This window comes from Vicugna pacos, chromosome 19, assembly GCF_048564905.1.
Source record: "Vicugna pacos chromosome 19, VicPac4, whole genome shotgun sequence".
In the NCBI taxonomy this organism is placed as follows: domain Eukaryota; kingdom Metazoa; phylum Chordata; class Mammalia; order Artiodactyla; family Camelidae; genus Vicugna; species Vicugna pacos.
The window spans coordinates 35,433,033-35,449,932 of record NC_133005.1 but is presented as its reverse complement, the minus strand read 5'-3'; the positions used below and the strand labels follow the sequence as shown (position 1 = coordinate 35,449,932).

The 16,900-nt window shown below is 50.1% G+C and overlaps 1 protein-coding gene across 4 annotated transcripts in view; it reads left to right on the top strand.

Annotated features, from left to right (window-relative positions):
• The first annotated feature begins 559 nt into the window (after nucleotides 1–559).
• The window catches only part of SULF2 (sulfatase 2), a 109,860-nt gene continuing 93,519 nt past the window's right edge, over nucleotides 560–16,900 (top strand). Inside the window, exon 1 of one of the 4 annotated variants that reach the window (XM_072944353.1) lies at nucleotides 560–748. The gene's annotated coding sequence lies outside the window, so the exon portion shown is untranslated. Of the gene's footprint in view, nucleotides 749–787; nucleotides 1,182–1,462; nucleotides 1,663–16,900 lie in introns of those variants that run through there. The other 3 variants (XM_072944352.1, XM_072944351.1, XM_072944354.1) reach the window with 3 other exon arrangements.

The following is a 16,900-nucleotide window of genomic DNA, read 5'->3' as shown; positions in this document are numbered from 1 at the left end:
CTGGGATTTAAAAACAACTCTGGAGCCAAGCATCTTGCGTTCAAATCCTGGGTCCACCACTTCCAGTTGTGTGACCTTGAGCCAGTTACTTAACCTCTCTGTGACTTGGTCTCCACATCTGTACTACAGGTATTATAATAATACCTTGTAAGAGCGTTACTAGGTTTAAATCAGCTGCTGTTGCCTGCGAGTACACTTAGCTACAGCTGAATCTGTTTGCCCTTAGCAATTTAGCTGTGTTTTCTGCAGCTACTAGTTGGTTCTCTGCCTGCGCATTGCCCACCCTTCAGCCCTGTCCCCCTCCAGCCTCTTCTGTGACGCTGGGGACAGTGGAAAGCGCGGTAGACAGCACCACCTTGAGTCGAGTTCTTCCCCTTTCAGAGGAAGCCAGTTTCTCCTTTCTTATTCCTGGACCATTTCTGAGCAAGGCAGCTATTTTCACGTGAGCTCAAGTTAATGTCTCAAGGAGCTTCCCGGGCGCTTGGGCAGTTCACCCTGCGATCTAGCCTCGGGTCCCGACTCCAGCCCGCGTCTCCAAAGAGAAATGTGTATGGTTAGAGGCGAGAGCTGGGCATTCAGCGAAGGCGGTAGGGTGTTTGGAAACCAGGTCGAGGTCCCGTGAAAGCAGATAAAAGAAAATATTTTTTAACCTGTCATTAGGAGGGGAGCGCCCGGCCAGGACTGTTGCACGCCCCACGGAACACTTGGCTCCTTCCATCCGAGAGAAGGAAAAGAAAGCGGAAAAGAGGCAAGGATTCTTCCTCTCCGTTTCCAGCCAAGTGGACCTGAGCGATGGCCCTCCTGACTTTATTGCGATATTTGATTTATTAGAGATGCCCCCCTGGTGTGTGTGTATTACACACACACACACGCACGCACAGCTCTGGCCCGCGTCCCTCCCTCATTTCTAGCTCCTGGGTGAATCCCACAGCTGTTTCAACTCTCCGCCGAGGGCGAGCGGGAGCGAGTGTGTCGGGTGTGTGTGCGTCTGTGTCCCGGAGAGGGTGCGCGCTCGGCGCCGGGAGCGCGGCCAGCGGGGTCCCGAGGCATCGGGAGGCGGAGTGCTGCCCGGACCCACGCTCTCCACCGCTGCCCCGTCCGGGGCCGGACTTCGGAGCCAGGGCCGGGCGCTGGGAGCTGCAGGGCCGGGCCGGCCGGACCGCCCGTCCTTCGAGCCAGAGGTAAAGCGCTCGCGCGCCGGGGGCGCGGGGAGGGCGCCGCGGCGGGGAGCCGAGCCCCCGGGCCCCCGCCGCCCGCGGCTCCCCTCCCGCCGCTCCCCGCCCCGGCGCGCGCTCGCCTCCCCCGCGCGGAGGCCGGCGGCCGGCAGGCAGGCGGGCGGGCGGCCGGGCCGCGCGGTGCCAAGGGGCTGGGGCGATGCGAGAGCGGCTCGGGCGGGGCGCGGACCCGGACTTTGGCGAGGGCGGCGCGCCGGGGCGGGGGCCGGGGGCGGCGGCGGCGGCGGAGCCCGAAGGCGGAGAGGCGGGAGGAGGCGGAGGGAGGGAAGGAGGAGCAGCAGCAGCACTCGCCGGGGATGCAGCAGCAGCGGCGGCGGTGGCGGCAGCAGCAGCGGCGCGGAGTCCCCTGCGCCCCGCGGCCCGGCTGGGCTGCGGCAGAGGCGGCAGCGCCCCGCGCCGGGTGAGGTCGCCCGGGCCGTGCGCCCCGGTGAGTGGGGCGCGGGGGCCAGGTGGGCGGGGCGGGGGCTCCCCGCGGCCGGAGCCGGAGCCGGAGCCGGCCCGGGTGAGCGCGGCCGCGAGCGCCGCCCAGGTGAGCCCGGGCAGGTCCCGACCGCCCGGCTCCGGCCCCAGCGCAGAGCGCGGAGGTGGGACCCGGCGGGCTGCAGGGTGGCTCTGGCGCCGGCGGGCCGCGGGAGGATGACCCTTTTGACCCCGCTGGCGGGCTGGGCGAGCGGGCGAAGACTTCCCACCGCTCCCCTGACCCGCCGACGCGCCACGCGGAGCCCTGGAGGCCCCCGGGGGGCAGCGCTCGTGGACCCCGGCCGCAGGGGGATGGCCTCCTTGACCCCTTTGAGTTTAGACTCAGCGGACCCGCTGAAAGCCAGACCACGTGGGGTTTGTCCAGGCAGAACACGGGAAAGCGGTGGACCGAATCTTCAGAGTGGGAACTCAGAGATACCGAAAGGGCAAATGGGATTAAAAAGACGAACTTCCTCCCAGGCCGAGTTAGACAGAACCAGTTCTCATTCACTTGTAGAGAGATGCTCCCCTCCCCGGGCTCCCGAGGATTTCAGAAGTCTGACAGTGAAGCTGCGGCGATTTCTAAGAGTGCACTTTCTTTTTTCTCCAGTGTTCTTTATAGTAGTTCATTCATTCGTTCTACAAACATTTATGGAGCACCTCCTGGTGCCCGGCACCGCGTTATGTCCCAGAGAAAGGCAATGAATAGTATCGAGTTCCTGAGCACCAGAAGCTCTCAGTTCACTTTGAGGGCAGCTGGGAAAAGAGATGCGGTCTAAGGATGGAAAAATGTAAGGAGGCACCTGGAAATCCTAGTTTTGCACAATGACCTCTGTCTGCAATTCCTGGTCTAGAGACGAAGACCACGGCCCCCTGCACACAGTAGGACGAGCCCAAGACATTCATTTTGACCATCCCTTTCTCCTCTTCCCCTTCCTGAAAGTTCTAAATCATTCCCTGCCCCCTCTCCTCTCTGGACAGTCTTCCTGCAGCTTGTTTTAATCACTTTTTGAGTTAAAAGTCAATATTTAATTAACCAAGTAATTACATTCAGCTTACGTTTGAATCTGGGTATTTGCACATCTGTGCATGTCGGGACACCCGCCCGCGCGCCCCCTCCATCTGTCCCCTGCCCTCTTTCCCACAGTGCCGCCTGCCCTCCCTTTGGGGCAGAGAAGGGAGGCTGCTCATGAGCGGGTTCTCTGGGGGACAGAGACGCAGGGAGGATGGGCTTTCCCAAGAGGACACCCGGTGTCTCTCCCCAGAGCAGGAAGAGTTACTCACATCTTGTAGTTAATAGCGAAGGGGATTTCTTACTACACCTCCACTACCCATTACGGAACCACCAGAGGGGGGTTTAATTCAATTAAATCCATTCACTCCATATAGAAAGAGGGTGGGGAGGACAGACTGAAGACCCCTCACCCTGAAAGAGAGGTCCTCCCACGCGTGGAGGAGAGGAAACTCATCACAAAAGCCTGTCCCAGGTGTGTGACTTAGTGTTCTATTTAGCAACCGAGGGGAGATGGTGGCAGCTTGGCTGATGGCAGTTGGACATTTTCACGTGAAGGGTCTTCTTTGGGCCAAGTTTATGGACGTTAAGTGCATGATGTTGGCATAGCTGCTGTGGCTGAGAGTCATTGTGGCTTTGAGCTTTGTGTATATTTACTGGGTTTTTGAAATTTGAATTTATGGCTTTTTCCGAAACCTTAATAACATGTTACGTTTTCAGACTTAAGAGCTGACTGATGAGTTGATTGTAAAAAGCTTCGGCGTGAGGAAGGGCCGTGTGGCTGTGTGTGGGGCTGTGCGCATACAAACAGGCATGTGTGTGTCCCCAGCCCAACAACTCCATTCAGCTGCCATCCCGAGGACTTAGCTGGTGTCTGGTTGCACATCCTGATGCTTGAAGTCCATCCTTTGGATTTGCGAATCACGTGTCCCTCCTCCTTTCCCTGGATGTGCTCCATTTGTCTGTTTGCACCTGCCTCAAGAAGGCAGCTTCTGGTCTCCTGAGTTAGCCCGACCTGGAATGTCACCCAGCTCCGTCTAATTTGTTCTTTGACTTCCTCCCTCCACAAAGAGACCAAAAGCCTTGCCCTGAAGAATATCAGCATGACCAGCTTGTAGTTGAAATAAAGAACTTTGTCTAGACTGTAGATGACAGATAACACTTATGTAGTGTTTGACGGGCCACGCACAGTTACAAATCCTTATGCATAATAACTCATTTAATCCACACGAAACCTCTGAAGTAGGTCCTGTGACTGTCATCATGTTAAAGACGAGGAAACTAAGGCACTAAGAGAATCGTGACCTTCCGACAGCTGGTCAGTGGTAGAGCCAGGACTGGAAGGGCCCTAAGGCTCTGGGTCCACTCTGACCCTCTGTCCTCTCCTCCCTTCTTGACCTTGCCCTTTTTTTCCATGTGTAGAAGCAACATGCACAGCAGCAGAAAATGCAGTTAGGCAATCCAGCTTTGAAAGGCAGAAGCCCCTCAGTAATCCCTCTTCTTTCCAAAAACCTCCACCGTTTGAGGGGAGTCTGGGGTTTGTATTTTGGTTTGGGGGGGGGTAGGAGTTGCCCTGAGGAAAATACGTGATTGCCTGGCAAGGTCTCTTTCTCCCTGCAAGTACACACACTCTCCCCTAGTCAGGATGCAAAGGGAACTGTTAGGTGGGGCTGAGGGGAAACAGCCATGAGATCTGAGGTGCAGGTTTGTGCCCCCTGAGCGCACAATGGAGAGAGGGTTAAAATTCTCCTAGAGGTGCGGCCCTCTTGTGGTTGGTAATGGAGTCGCATAATCCTGTCGCGGGAAGGGTGGCCCAGGCCAGGGCCCTTTGTTTCTGGCCTGGGCCCTGTGTGGCCAGTGGAAGTGGAAGGTGGGGCCTCCTCTGAAGGCCAGCCTGCAGGCGAGGGAGGCCTTACCCAGGCCTGCCTTCCATGAGCCTTCTTGTGATGGGCTTTGGGTGGGGAATCTGCGGTGCCCCTGATTCGGATTCAAGACGCTACCTAATTGGAAGATCATTAAGATCATTATAATTAATTGGCATCCTGATAAATGGCGTGATTGCCTAATTGGGGTGGTTGCTAGGGAACCAGGCCTCACTCGGAGCAGAGAGGGGAGGTGGCGTTGGGCTGGCCGCAGGTGGGTGTCAGGGTTACAGACCCAGCGGGTTAATGGGTGGGAAGCCGGAGCCATCTTCACCCGCATCTGCCAGTGTTTACTGGGCAGCTGCTGTGGGCAAGTTGCAAGTGGATTATCGGTTAGGAATATTTTCCTAGAAAGACTGTAAAGTAATCAAGACCTTTTCTCTTGTAAGCAACACAAAGAGGGAGAAAAAAATTTCAAACCAATCTAAGGAGAAGAGATGGGGACCTACTGGCTTTTATGACCAGAAAATGCTAAGGCAACAGCTTCAGGCACAGCTGGAGTCAGGGCTCAGATTTTGACCTGAGAATCTGTCTCTCTCCATCTCTGTTCTTCCTTCCACAGGGCTGGTTTCTTTCTCCAGCTCCAAGAGCCAGGTGGGCGGGCTCGGGCACTGAAGTCAGGAGAGCTGGGCTGCCTGGCTACCTGCCCGGCTGTGAGATCCATGGCCCATTACTTAACCTCTCTATGCCTCAGTATCGTCGTCTGGCAGATGATGACGGTCACAGCTCCTGTCTCCTGGCTAGTAGGAAAGGATAAAATGAGATCGTCCACATCAAGCACTTGGCACCGTGTCTAATCCAGGCAGACCCTCGGTAAACATTGGCTGTTCTCATGGTTAAGGTGCTGAGCTCAAGAGCTGTCCCAAGCCCCGAGCCTCCCTCTGATGGGACTGTTTGTTTTGTTTTGTTTTTTATTGAGGTATAGTTGATTACAACGTGTTCATTGCTGGTGTACAGCACAGTGATTCAGTTGTACATGTTTATATATATTCCTTTCCATATTCTTTTTCCTTATAGGCTATAAGTCATTGAATATAGTTCCCTGTGCTATACAGTAGGATCTATTCTATATATAGTAGCTCATTTCTACAAATCCCAAACTCCCAATTTATCCCTCTACCCCATGTTTTCCCTCTTCTAACCCTGAGTTTGTTTTCTATGTCTGAGTCTCCTTCTGTTTGTAAGTAAGTTCATTTGTCTCATTTTTTTAGATTCCACATATAAGTGATACCATATGGTATTTTTCTTTCTTTCTGGCTTGCTTCACCTGAGTATGACAGTCTCCTGGTGCATCCATGTTACTGCAAATGGCATTATTTTATTATTTTTTATGGCTGAGTAGTATTCCATTGTGTGTGTGCACACACACACACACACACACACACACACACCTTCTTTGTCCTGATTAGACCATTTTGTGTCATGCTCACTCCAAGCCAGTGACTGGCCATGGAAACGAGTCGCTGATAATGGGCTTAGGCCAGGCTCCCAGGGCCCACCCTGGAGCTGGGGGCAGAGGGGCTTAGCCCCAAGGACACCAGTGAAAGGAAACCTGGTTGCTGGGGAGTCAGACGGCCAATGTCTCTGATAAGGGGGACACAAGTGTAAGAGATGATGGCCAGATGGACCTGCTTCCATTTTGGTCAAGGTGGGGACCATGGAAACAGCTAGCTACTGGGTGGGCAGCCTCCCCCCAACCCCCTCCACTGAGGTCAGCAGGCACTGGAGGCCGGACTTTTCTGCCTGAGTGTCCGATGTGTGCTACCTGGCCTTGATTCTGCATTTTCTGGTGGCCAGGAGCAGTGTTTGCCTAGCCTTCCACCGTGTGCATCATCTGGAGGTATCTGTTAAAAAGCTCAAATTCCAGGCCCTGCTGAATCAAACTCCCAAGGGGGGCCCTGGCTGCTGGAAGTGGACCAGAGTTCCATGTGTGTATGTTCTACATCAGCAGAGAGGTGGAAAGAGGACCCTCTAATCTGATGCAGGGGCTGCAGAAAGGCAGAGGAAACAGTCTAAGGGAGATCAGACATGTAAAGGGGTTCTGGAAACTGCTATACAGGTTAAGAGGGCATTCCTCTTACTTGTCAGTGCACATGTGTCTACTGAGTAGCTACTGTGGGCCAGGCACTCTGTTGGACATTAGGATGAACAAAAGAGACCCCTGCTCTCGCTGAATTTATACCCCAGAGGGTGAGAAGCAGATAATCCGCAAGCAAACAAGTCCGAGGTTCTTTCCGAAAGTGGCCAGCTCTGCGGTGGGAACAAGATAGTGATATGATGGAAGACGATGGGCGGGGCGGACAGCTTTTGGCAGGTGGTCAGGGGCGGCCTCTCTGAGGATGTGACATTTGTGCTGTGACCTAAATTTTGAGAATGAGCTGGCCTTGGGAAGATCTGGGGAAGGAGCATTCCAGGTAGAGGGAACAGCCAGTGCAAAGGCCTGGAGATGGAGAGGAATGGCTTGTCCAAGTTCCCTGTTTAAAACACAGACAGAAGTCCGGTGGGGTGGAGGGTAATGAGTAGGCAGGGGAAGGAGAGAGATGGGGTCAGTGGTGAGACATGTGGGCCATGGTGAGAAATCTAGATTTTGTTTCCAATGAAATTGGAAACTCCCGTTGGGGAGTTTTAAGTCAGGAAATGACATGATGTGTTTTTAAAAACTCCTCAGCAGCTACCATGAAAGGGCTGGTTTGCAAGTGGAAGCTGGGACCTGAGGATGGGAGCTGATAGTGGCCAGGATGGTGGTGGTGGTAGCAATGGAGGTGGAGTGAAATGGGTGGATTGGAGACATATTTTGGAAGCGGAGCCAATGCTCTGGATGAGGGACGAGCTGTCATTTTCGACCAAGGAAAACTTTGCTTCCTCCCACCCAAGGGGTGCCTTTAGCAATGTCTGGAGATTTTTTGGTCGTCACAGCTAGAGAGAGATGCTACTGCTGTCTAGTGGGTGGAAGCCAGGGATGCTGTTAAACATCCTCCAATGTGAGAACACCCCCCACAACAAAGAGTGATCCAGCCCCCAAAATCTGTAGGACCAAGGAGTCAAAGACGCCTGGACAGTTTTGTGTATAGTGATTCCTAAATAGGGAAGACTAGGAGAGATGGTTTGGAGCGGGGAGGATGAGCCAGAATTTAGCTGTGGAAATGTTGGGTTTGAGATGACTCTCGCCCTGGGTGGTGGAAAGCTCACTGGGTGCTGGATCCACAAGTCTGGAGCTGGTTGGGGCTGGCAACTGAAACTTGGGAGTGTTCAGTGCATCCGTGTTATTTTAAGCCAGGGGACTGGACACGATCATCTGGGGAGAATGCATTTTGTTCTCTGGTGTGGTTTCCTCCCTCCTCCCCTGCCCGAATGCCTGTCGTGCATCTATTTGATGAATATTTTTAGCACATCCCACACACTCACCTCTTGATGACGCTCCTGAGAAATTCCCAGAGGCTCAGGCTGAGTGCCGCCCCTCCCCCCGTCCATCTTCTCATCGCTCAGTGGTTAGCAGACAGAGCTGAATAGCCATCACTGCAACAGATGCCCTTGGGAAGTTGCTGAAGTTCATATGGGATCCTGGGTCTCGCAGGCAGCGCGACGCCTCCCTGGTAGAGCAGCTGTTGGCATGGTCTTCAGAGCTTCTCCTCCAGCCCAGACCCACGCTTCATGGAATTCTCTCTAACCAGCAACCGCCACTGTTTGAATTTTCCACAGTCTCTTTTTTTCTTTCTTTCTTTCTTTTTTTTTCCTTTTTTGGGGGGGAGGGGGGCAGTTTGTTAGGTGTATTTATTATTAGGTTTGTTTTTTTTTTTTAATGGAGATATTGGGGATTGAACCCAGGACCTCATGCTTGCTAAGCATATGCTCTAATGCTTAAGCTATACCCTCCCCCACTCCACAGTCTCTTAATGATTCCAAAACACACGTGGCCCAGTGGCCCTGACATCTGACATGTAGCTGCATCTTATAAAAGGCCTGGACCCACTACTTTGCACACCTGGGCCTTGCTTGAAGGTTAGGTAAGTTCTATCCCAAACTCAGAGTCATTATGAGTGAGTCTTGTGTGTGTGAGTTGACAGGCAGGGCCATCCCGGGGGACCATGAGCAGTGCCCAAGATGTGTTTGGCCAGGTGGAAGCCAGATGTGTTCGGGGAGGAATGTTGCCAGCAGCCTTTCTTATTGGCTCAAGATCAGGGCCCCAGCGGGTGACTGGACCCAACTCAGCAGCCAGAGAAGGCAATCGTTTTGAGCTGCAGAAGTTCAGGGAGATGTTCATGCTCTGGTGAAAATCAGGTCATCCAAAAGCAGCTTTTCTGGCCTGTTCTCCAGACAGACACTGTCCACAGACTTCTGAAAGCAGACCATTTACCTGGATATTTCAGAGAACAGGAAAGCCTACTAGAGGCTTAGTGGCATGGAGTCCTCATCATTTGAGTGTGAATGAAGGTGTAGTCACTGCAGTGATAGAATTCCTGGCTGAGAGTGGCTTATGCAGTAGAAACATTTAATTCTTACATAACAAAAGTCCAAAGCAGGGCGGTCCAGGGGCCAATTTGTTGGTACAGTAATGTCATCAAAGACACAGGATCTTCCTAGCCTATTCCTCTGTCTTCAGCATGTCTTTGATCTTTGTTGCTTCATGATCTCAAGATGACTGCCACAGCTCCAGACATCATATCCCCATACAAAATGGGATTAAAGAGCAGGACTCTTTAATGTCTCTCTTTTAATCAGAGAGCAAAATCTTTCTAAGAACATCCCAACTCCTGCAGACTTTGCTTTGTGCCTCATTGGCATAAGGTTGGGTTTTGTTTTTACCTCTAAGCTAAACACTGGGAAAGGGCTTTTCACATTTGACTTAGCTCAGTGGTTCCCCAAATTAACAGATCAAACACTCTCTTATAGCAAATATATTTTGCCAGGTTTTCCTGAAATAAATTCATAGATAATATAACCTATCTACACATATATTTTAATCAGTAAAGTACCCTGACTGTAATTTAAAGGAAAATTAAAAAGGAGAGTGATTTACAATTAAACATATGCATTACAGCCTATGAAAGCTTAGGCACAACTACATTAGAAGACGCAACGTAGCAGTCAGATACTTACACTAGTTCAGGATGACATAAATCTGACAGCTACAGTTGCAGTGGGATACAAATATTTGGTTTTGCAGCTCAGATACCACAAGTGCTGTGGCCATAAGCAATGTGATTTTCCAAAATAGTGAACAATTTACCAAAATTTCCAAATGAAACAAACTACAGTCTTCCCTCAGTTTACTTAGCGGTCTCATTCCTGGAAAATTCAGCATAGGATAGAACCTTGCAAAAGCATCTTTTGTATTGATGTGTGAAATGGAGTTCATATCTGGGGTCAGGCAACTGTGAAAGCTTCACCTATGTGAATGTCTGGTGGGACATTAAAAAGTCATGCTGAAATTGGGCAGTTCCTCACCACGTGGAGTGTTGCAAGTTATCCAATAGCCCTGCACCCCAACTGGATGCCAGAAGCACCCCCCAGTCATGTGACAACCAAAACCTCACAGATTCTTGAGAATACCCCCTTGGAGGGGTAATTTGACCCCTCTGAGAACCACTGGCTTAGACTAATGCTGGCGTGTTGCCAAGGTGGGGGAGGATCCATCCTTGAAAAAATTGGGGTCCTATAGACCAAGGAAAGACTAGAAAGTGAGGCACCCACAGTGTCTGCCTCAAGAGTTGTCCCCCAGCTCTTCTTTCTGCTCCTCACCCTCCTGTTGACATGTTCCTAAAGCATCCCAGTCCAGCCAGTGAAATAAACCCATGTGGTTGGCATGGGCCAGCCTCTCCAGTGAATGGGGTTATGAGTTCTTGGGTTAATCTGGGTATCAGTGGCTTCCACCTGGGCAGGAGATGAAGACAGTATAGAAGATTGGACATAAGAAATCCCTGAGAATCCATGTGTCATGATGGTTAACGGCCTGGACTCCAGAACCAGACTTCCTGGTTCCAGTCCCAGTTGGCCACTCAGTAGCTGGGTAGAGCTGGGCAAGTCACTTAACCTCTCTGAGTCTCAGATCCCTTCTGTAAAATGGGGATTAATGCAGTAGCAGGCTCCTAGATTTACCATGAAACACTAGAACAGTGCGTGGACATGTGGAAAGTGCTTCAAAAGGCAGATAGTGTTATTGCTCCTCTTTGTGGGTCCTTTTTAACTTTTTAAAAGTTGAGATATATTTGACATATAACATTGTATTCATTTTTTTTAATTTTTTTAAAAATTATTTTTGTTTATTTATTTAAATGGAAGTAGTGGAGCTTGAACCTAGGACCTCATGCATGCTAAGCATGCACTCCACCACCGAGTCATACCCTCCTCATATTTATTTTAGATGTACAACATAGTGATTTGATAGATGTACACATTGTAAAAGATTACCCCAGTAGATTTAGTTACATAGCCATCACCACACATAGTGACAATTTTTTTTCTTGTAATGAGAACTTTTAAGATCTACTCTCTTAGCATCTTTCAAATATACAATACAGTGTTGGGTTTTTTGTATATATATTTTATTGAAATATAGTCAGTTTACAATGTTGTGTCAGTTTCTGGTGTACAGCACAGTGCTTCAGTCATACACGAACATACATGTATTCATTTCATAGTCTTTTTCACCATAAGTTACTACAAGATATTGAATATAGCTTCCTGCGATATACAGCATGAACTTGTTATTTATTCTATATATATCAGTATCTGCAAATCTCTAACTCCCAATTTATCCCCTCCCCCCCAGGTAATCACAAGTTAGTTCTCTATGTCTGAGACTATGTTTCTGTTTTGTAAATAAGTTCATATGTCTTTTTTAGATTTCACATATAAGTGATATCATACGTATTTTTCTTTCTCTTTCTGGCTTACTTCACCTGGAATAACAATCTCCAGGTCCATCCATGTTGCTGCAAATAGCATTATTTTATTTTTTTATGGCTGAGTAGTATTCCATTGTATAAATATACCACAGCTTCTTTATCTAGTCATCTGTCAATGGACATTTAAGTTGTGTCCATGTTTTGGCTACTGTAAATAGTGCTGCTATGAACATTGGGCTGCATGTATCTTTTTGAATTAAGACTTCGTCTGGATTTATGCCCAGGAGTGGGATTGCTGGATCATATGGTAAGTCTGTTTTCAGTCTTTTGAGGAATCTCCATACTGTTTTCCATAACGGCTGTACCAAACTACATTCCCACCAACAATGTAGGAGGCTTCCCTTTTCTCCACAGCCTCTCCAGCATTTATTGTTTGTGGACTTCTGAATGGTGGCTATTCTGACTGGTGTGAGATGGTACCTCATTGTAGTTTTGATTTGCATTTCTCTGATAATTAGCAATATTGAGCATTTTTTCATGTGCCTATTGGCCTTTGGATGTCTTAATTAGAGAATTGCTTGTTTAGGTCTTCTGCCCATTTTTTTGATTGGGTTTTTTTTTTTCTTATTAAATTGTATGAGCTGTTTATATATTCTGGAAATTAAGCCCTATCAGTCTCATCTTTTGCAATTATTTTCTCCCATTCTGTAAGTTGTCTATTTGTTTTGCTTATGGTTTCCTTTGCTGTGCAAAAGCTTGTAAGTTTAATTAGGTTCCATTTGTTTAATTTTGTTTTTATTTCTATTGCCTGGGTAGACTTCCCTAGGAGAACACTGTTAAGATTTATGTCATAATGTTTTGCTTATGTTTTCTTCTAAGAGGTTTATAGTGTCTTGTCTTATGTTTAAGTCTGTAAGCCATTTTGAGTTTATTTTTGTGTGTGGTGTGAAGGAATGTTCTAACTTCATTGATTTACATGCTGCTGTACAGTTTTCCCAACACCATTTGCTGAAGAGACTGTCTTTACTCCATTGTATGTTCTTGCCTCCTTTGTCAAAGATTAATTGGCTGTAAGTCATCGGGTTTATTTCTGGGCTCTCTATTCTGTTCCATTGATCCAGATGTCTGTTTTTGTACCAATACCATGCTGTTTTGATTACTGTAGCTCTGTAGTATTGTCTGAAGTCTGGGAGGAGGGATCTTCCTCCAGCTTCCTTCTTTTTCTTCAGTATTGCTTTGGCAATTCTGGGTCTTTTGTGATTCCATATAAATGTTAGGATTACTTGTTCTAGTTCTGTGAAAAAAATATCCTGGGTAATTTGATAGAGATAGCATTAAACCTGTAGATGGCTTTGGGTGGTATGGCCATTTTAACAATATTAATTCTTCCAGTCCAAGAACATGGGATATCTTTCCATTTCTTTAAGTCATCTTTAATTTCCTTAGTCAATGTTTTGTGGTTCTCCACGTATAAGTCTTTCATTTCCTTGGTCAGATTTATTCCTAAGTATTTTGGGGGGGGGGGGATGCAATTTTAAAAGGGATTGTTTCTTTACTGTCCTTTTCTGATATTTCATTGTCACTGTAAAGAAATGCCACTGATTTCTGTATGTTAATCTTGTATCCTGCTACCTTGCCGAATTCTTTTATCAGCTCTAGTAGTTCTTGTGTGGAGCATTGAGGGTTTCCTATATATAGTATAGTATGGTTCCGTGGCTTCCTGAACTGATGGACTATATCATGTCTACTCCCCACCCTGCCCCGCCCACCTCCTCTTTTAAGCCTCAGCGCAGCCACCTCAGGAAAGGCGCTTTCCTATAGGGGACTGACCTAGAGGACAGGGGCCTGAGCCAGACCTAGGAGCCCAGGATGGGTCCTGTCACCATGTGCACGGGGAGATGCTGATGAGTAGAGCAGGGCTTCCTAACAGCTTCCAGATGATTCCACTGCACAGCTGAAGTTGAACACTGCTGAAGCAGGGAGAATAGGTGCTAGATGGGGTGCCTTCTGCTGGGATTTCTGCAAAGTCCCAAAAGGGCTTGTCAGGGCTGGTAGCTCCTTTACCCTCCCTCCAGAGGCCCATGGCACCTATTATAAAGTCCAGATTCCTTGTCACCACCTGGACTGCACTTCTGTCTCCCTCCATGCTCCTCGAAGAGCATTACACCCAGTCACACTGGCCTCCTCTCTGTTCCTTGGCTGCATCAAAGCCTGTTCCAACCTCAGGACCTTTGCACTTCCTGTTCCATCTACCTGGACCTCTCCACCCTGGTAGCATCATTAATCTGGCTCCTTCTTATCTGTCAGGTCTCAGCTCAAATGTCACCTCCTCAGAATGCCAAGAATACCATTCTGGTTTAAGTTTATAGCACTTACGGCTCTCTGGAATTACCTCAATTTACTTATTTGTCCTTTGTCCTCTTGCTAAAAAGTAAGCCCCATGGTTGTGGGGATCTTGTTTGTATCCCCAGCGTCTGGAACAAGGCCTGGCACTCCCTGAGGGCTCAGGAAATATTTTTTGGATGAAAGGATCAAGGAAGGAGGCTCAGACATCAGCTTTATGGATCTGAATCTGGTGTTTGGGGATGCTTGCTCAGAGGTCAAGGCAAGGGGGTCAAAATGTGTTTGTCATTTGCCAAAATCAAAGGTGGGAGTAGAGAGGGTTGCTTTTGCCCCATCACCAGCCCCTGTCCCTTCCCAGCGCCCAGCCCAGTGGAGGGGCTGGGCTTTGTGCTAACATCCTTCTCACAGGAGCAGTCACCCCACTGGAAGCGAGAGCATGCTGGGTAAGGAGGGAACCACTGGCCCAGTGGGTGGGCCCCTGCTGCCCCAGACCCCGCCCCACCCTGGGCACGGGCAGTCCAGCCCTCTCTCCCTTTCTTCCAGCCACCGTACACCTGGACACATAGCACACCTGGTGACTGACACCCAGTGAGTCCCCCAGCGCTGGGGAGACCACCCATCAGAAACTGATGCCAGCTCAAAGAACACCTCTGACCCTGGCTTTCCTCCCATGTGACAGTCTATTTCCAGCTGCTAATTAGATAGCACAGCACGCCAGGGTTGGAAGCGGACCTGTCATTCGCAATTCTCTCCACTCACGTCTCTAAATTTAGCGGGTTATTTAGTAAAAGTTGCTTCAGCCTCCCTCCCCCGCCCATGAATGCAGGCTTCTCAAATCGTTGTCCACGTCGGCCGTTTCCACGGTGAGTTAATGAGAAGCTCGTCCACTAATAGCAGGGGCCTGATGGGCGAGGACAGTGGGCACCGCTGTGGATGGGGTGAGAGGGAAGAAATAATTGGATTATTAATACCGGGCAGTCAAAATAGCCTTTTATCCCTTTCATGTTCTTCTCGAAGGAAACTACAATCTCTGGAAACCTAAATAGGATTCTGTGGGGGTAAACAGTGCTGAGAAAGTGTGAGCTTAAAAAATGGGAGGGGGTGTGAGTGGAATTGTCAGCCCCACCAAGGCTGTCTACACCAAGAACTAGCCTGCAATTAGGCGTGAATAATGACTCTTTTGAGGTCCTACTTTATTGCTTTTGGCCAGAGGCCTTTTGCAGAAATAACTTTGTAACTTGCTGCCAGGGAAGCGTTTGTCCACAGCCAAGACAAAAGAACAAAGAGCAGAGGTGGGAAGATCTCTATCTGATTCCTGTTTCCCCTAAACACCCAGGAAGGGCAACGGGTGTGGCCTGCCTGGAAGGTGTAGGCTGGGGGCAGGTGATGTCACACCCCATCTGTGCCAGGCTGCCGCTCCTGCTCCTGCCATTCTGGTCTCAGTCTGGTCTTCAGAACACCCAGCTCATTCCCACCACAGGGCCTTTGCACTTCCCTTTTCCTTTGCTTAGGAAGTGTTACGCCCACAGCTGGCTTCTCACCCACCTTCTGGTCTTAGCCCAGACGTCGCCTCCTTGAGGCCTCCCCTGATTCACTCTCTATCCTGTCACCCTGACCACTTCCTACAAAGAGCTTCAGATCATCTGAAATTCATCTTCATTTATTAATTGTCTGTCTCCCCTACAGAATCTTTGAGGACAGAGTCCTGGCCCCACAGCACTTGGCACATAGTAGGTGCTCAGAAAAGATCAAGCAGCTTTGAAGGGTGGCCAAGCTCCAGCGCAGATTTGTTTGGCCTGCTCGGTGTTTCGAGTGTATTGAACGTTTTCGTTTTGAACGTTTTCGTTTTGAAAATGGCATCTCTGGTGTGGTTCCGACCCCACCCCTCCCTGTGACCCTGAATCCAGGCCGCATCACTCACTCACTCCTTTAGCCTGGGCCCTGCAGGCATTTGAGTTTGTGTCCCTGCTTTAGACACCCGCACACAGGTGTCTCTCTGCAGGTGACCAGACAACATCCAGACTTCCTGTGAGCCCAGGCCGTGGGCCAGACCTCTGGCCCACCCAGCCCCGTTCCCTGGGTTGATGCCTGGCTCCTGGGGGGGGCAGCACCCTGTGGTCCTCGTCTTCAGGGTCCACGCACAGGCCGTAAATAACATTGAACCTCACTGTGCTCTCTTTGGAGGCTTCTGTCTGTGAAGAGGCCTGCTTTCCTTGCAAGAAAATGTTCAGTGCCCTTGGCAAGAAGGAATTTAGCCTCAGTGTCACTGTATTTGTTTCTTTGTGCTGCTCTGGCAGGGGTTCTCACCCGGGAGCGATTTTGCCCCTTGGGGACATTAGGCAAAGTCTGGAGACATCTTTATCATCACCATTAGGGGTGGGTGCTTCTTGCACCTGACCAGTAAAGGCCAGGGACACTGTTAAACATCCTCCAGTGGTTAGGCCAGTCCCCATACAGAGAGCGACATAGCCCCAAATGTCACTCATGCCCAAGTTGAAAGACCCTGGTTTAGGGCAAGTGGTGCCGGTTCCCCGTGGAGAGAGGAAACTGCCTCTGTAAATGAATGTGCTGAAAAGAAGGGCGTGAACTGGCAAGAACAAGAGTGCAGGCGAGAAGCAGAACTTCTAGGACCCTGACTTACGGGATGCTCTGGTCAAGGTCGGTCGTGTCGCCCTTTTCGGAGCAGAGCGGACCTTTTGGTTCCCACCAGAAGCCGCTGCCTTCTCGCCAGAAAATTCCTGGGAGCCACCTGGCAACTACAGTGCTTGATTCCGGGCCAGACGGAGAAGCTGTGTTGTCTAGGGCCAAGTTCTGGAAGGTTGGGAGCTGTCTGCAGCTCTCCTGCCCAGCCAGGCGTTGTTCACATCCCTCCCAAACCCAGCCCTGGACCCGGGCCCAGCACCCCGCAGCCTACGCCGCCCACCGTGACAAGCTGGCAGGCCGTGCCGAGAGCCTGGGGGCGGCAGCCTCCCAGCTTGGACGGTTCCATGTGGACGGTGGCCCCGAGCTCCTGGTGGCCCCAGCATCACTGCTCACATCAGCAGGAGGAAAGGACTGAGGGAGGTGAGAGCCAGTTCCCCAAAG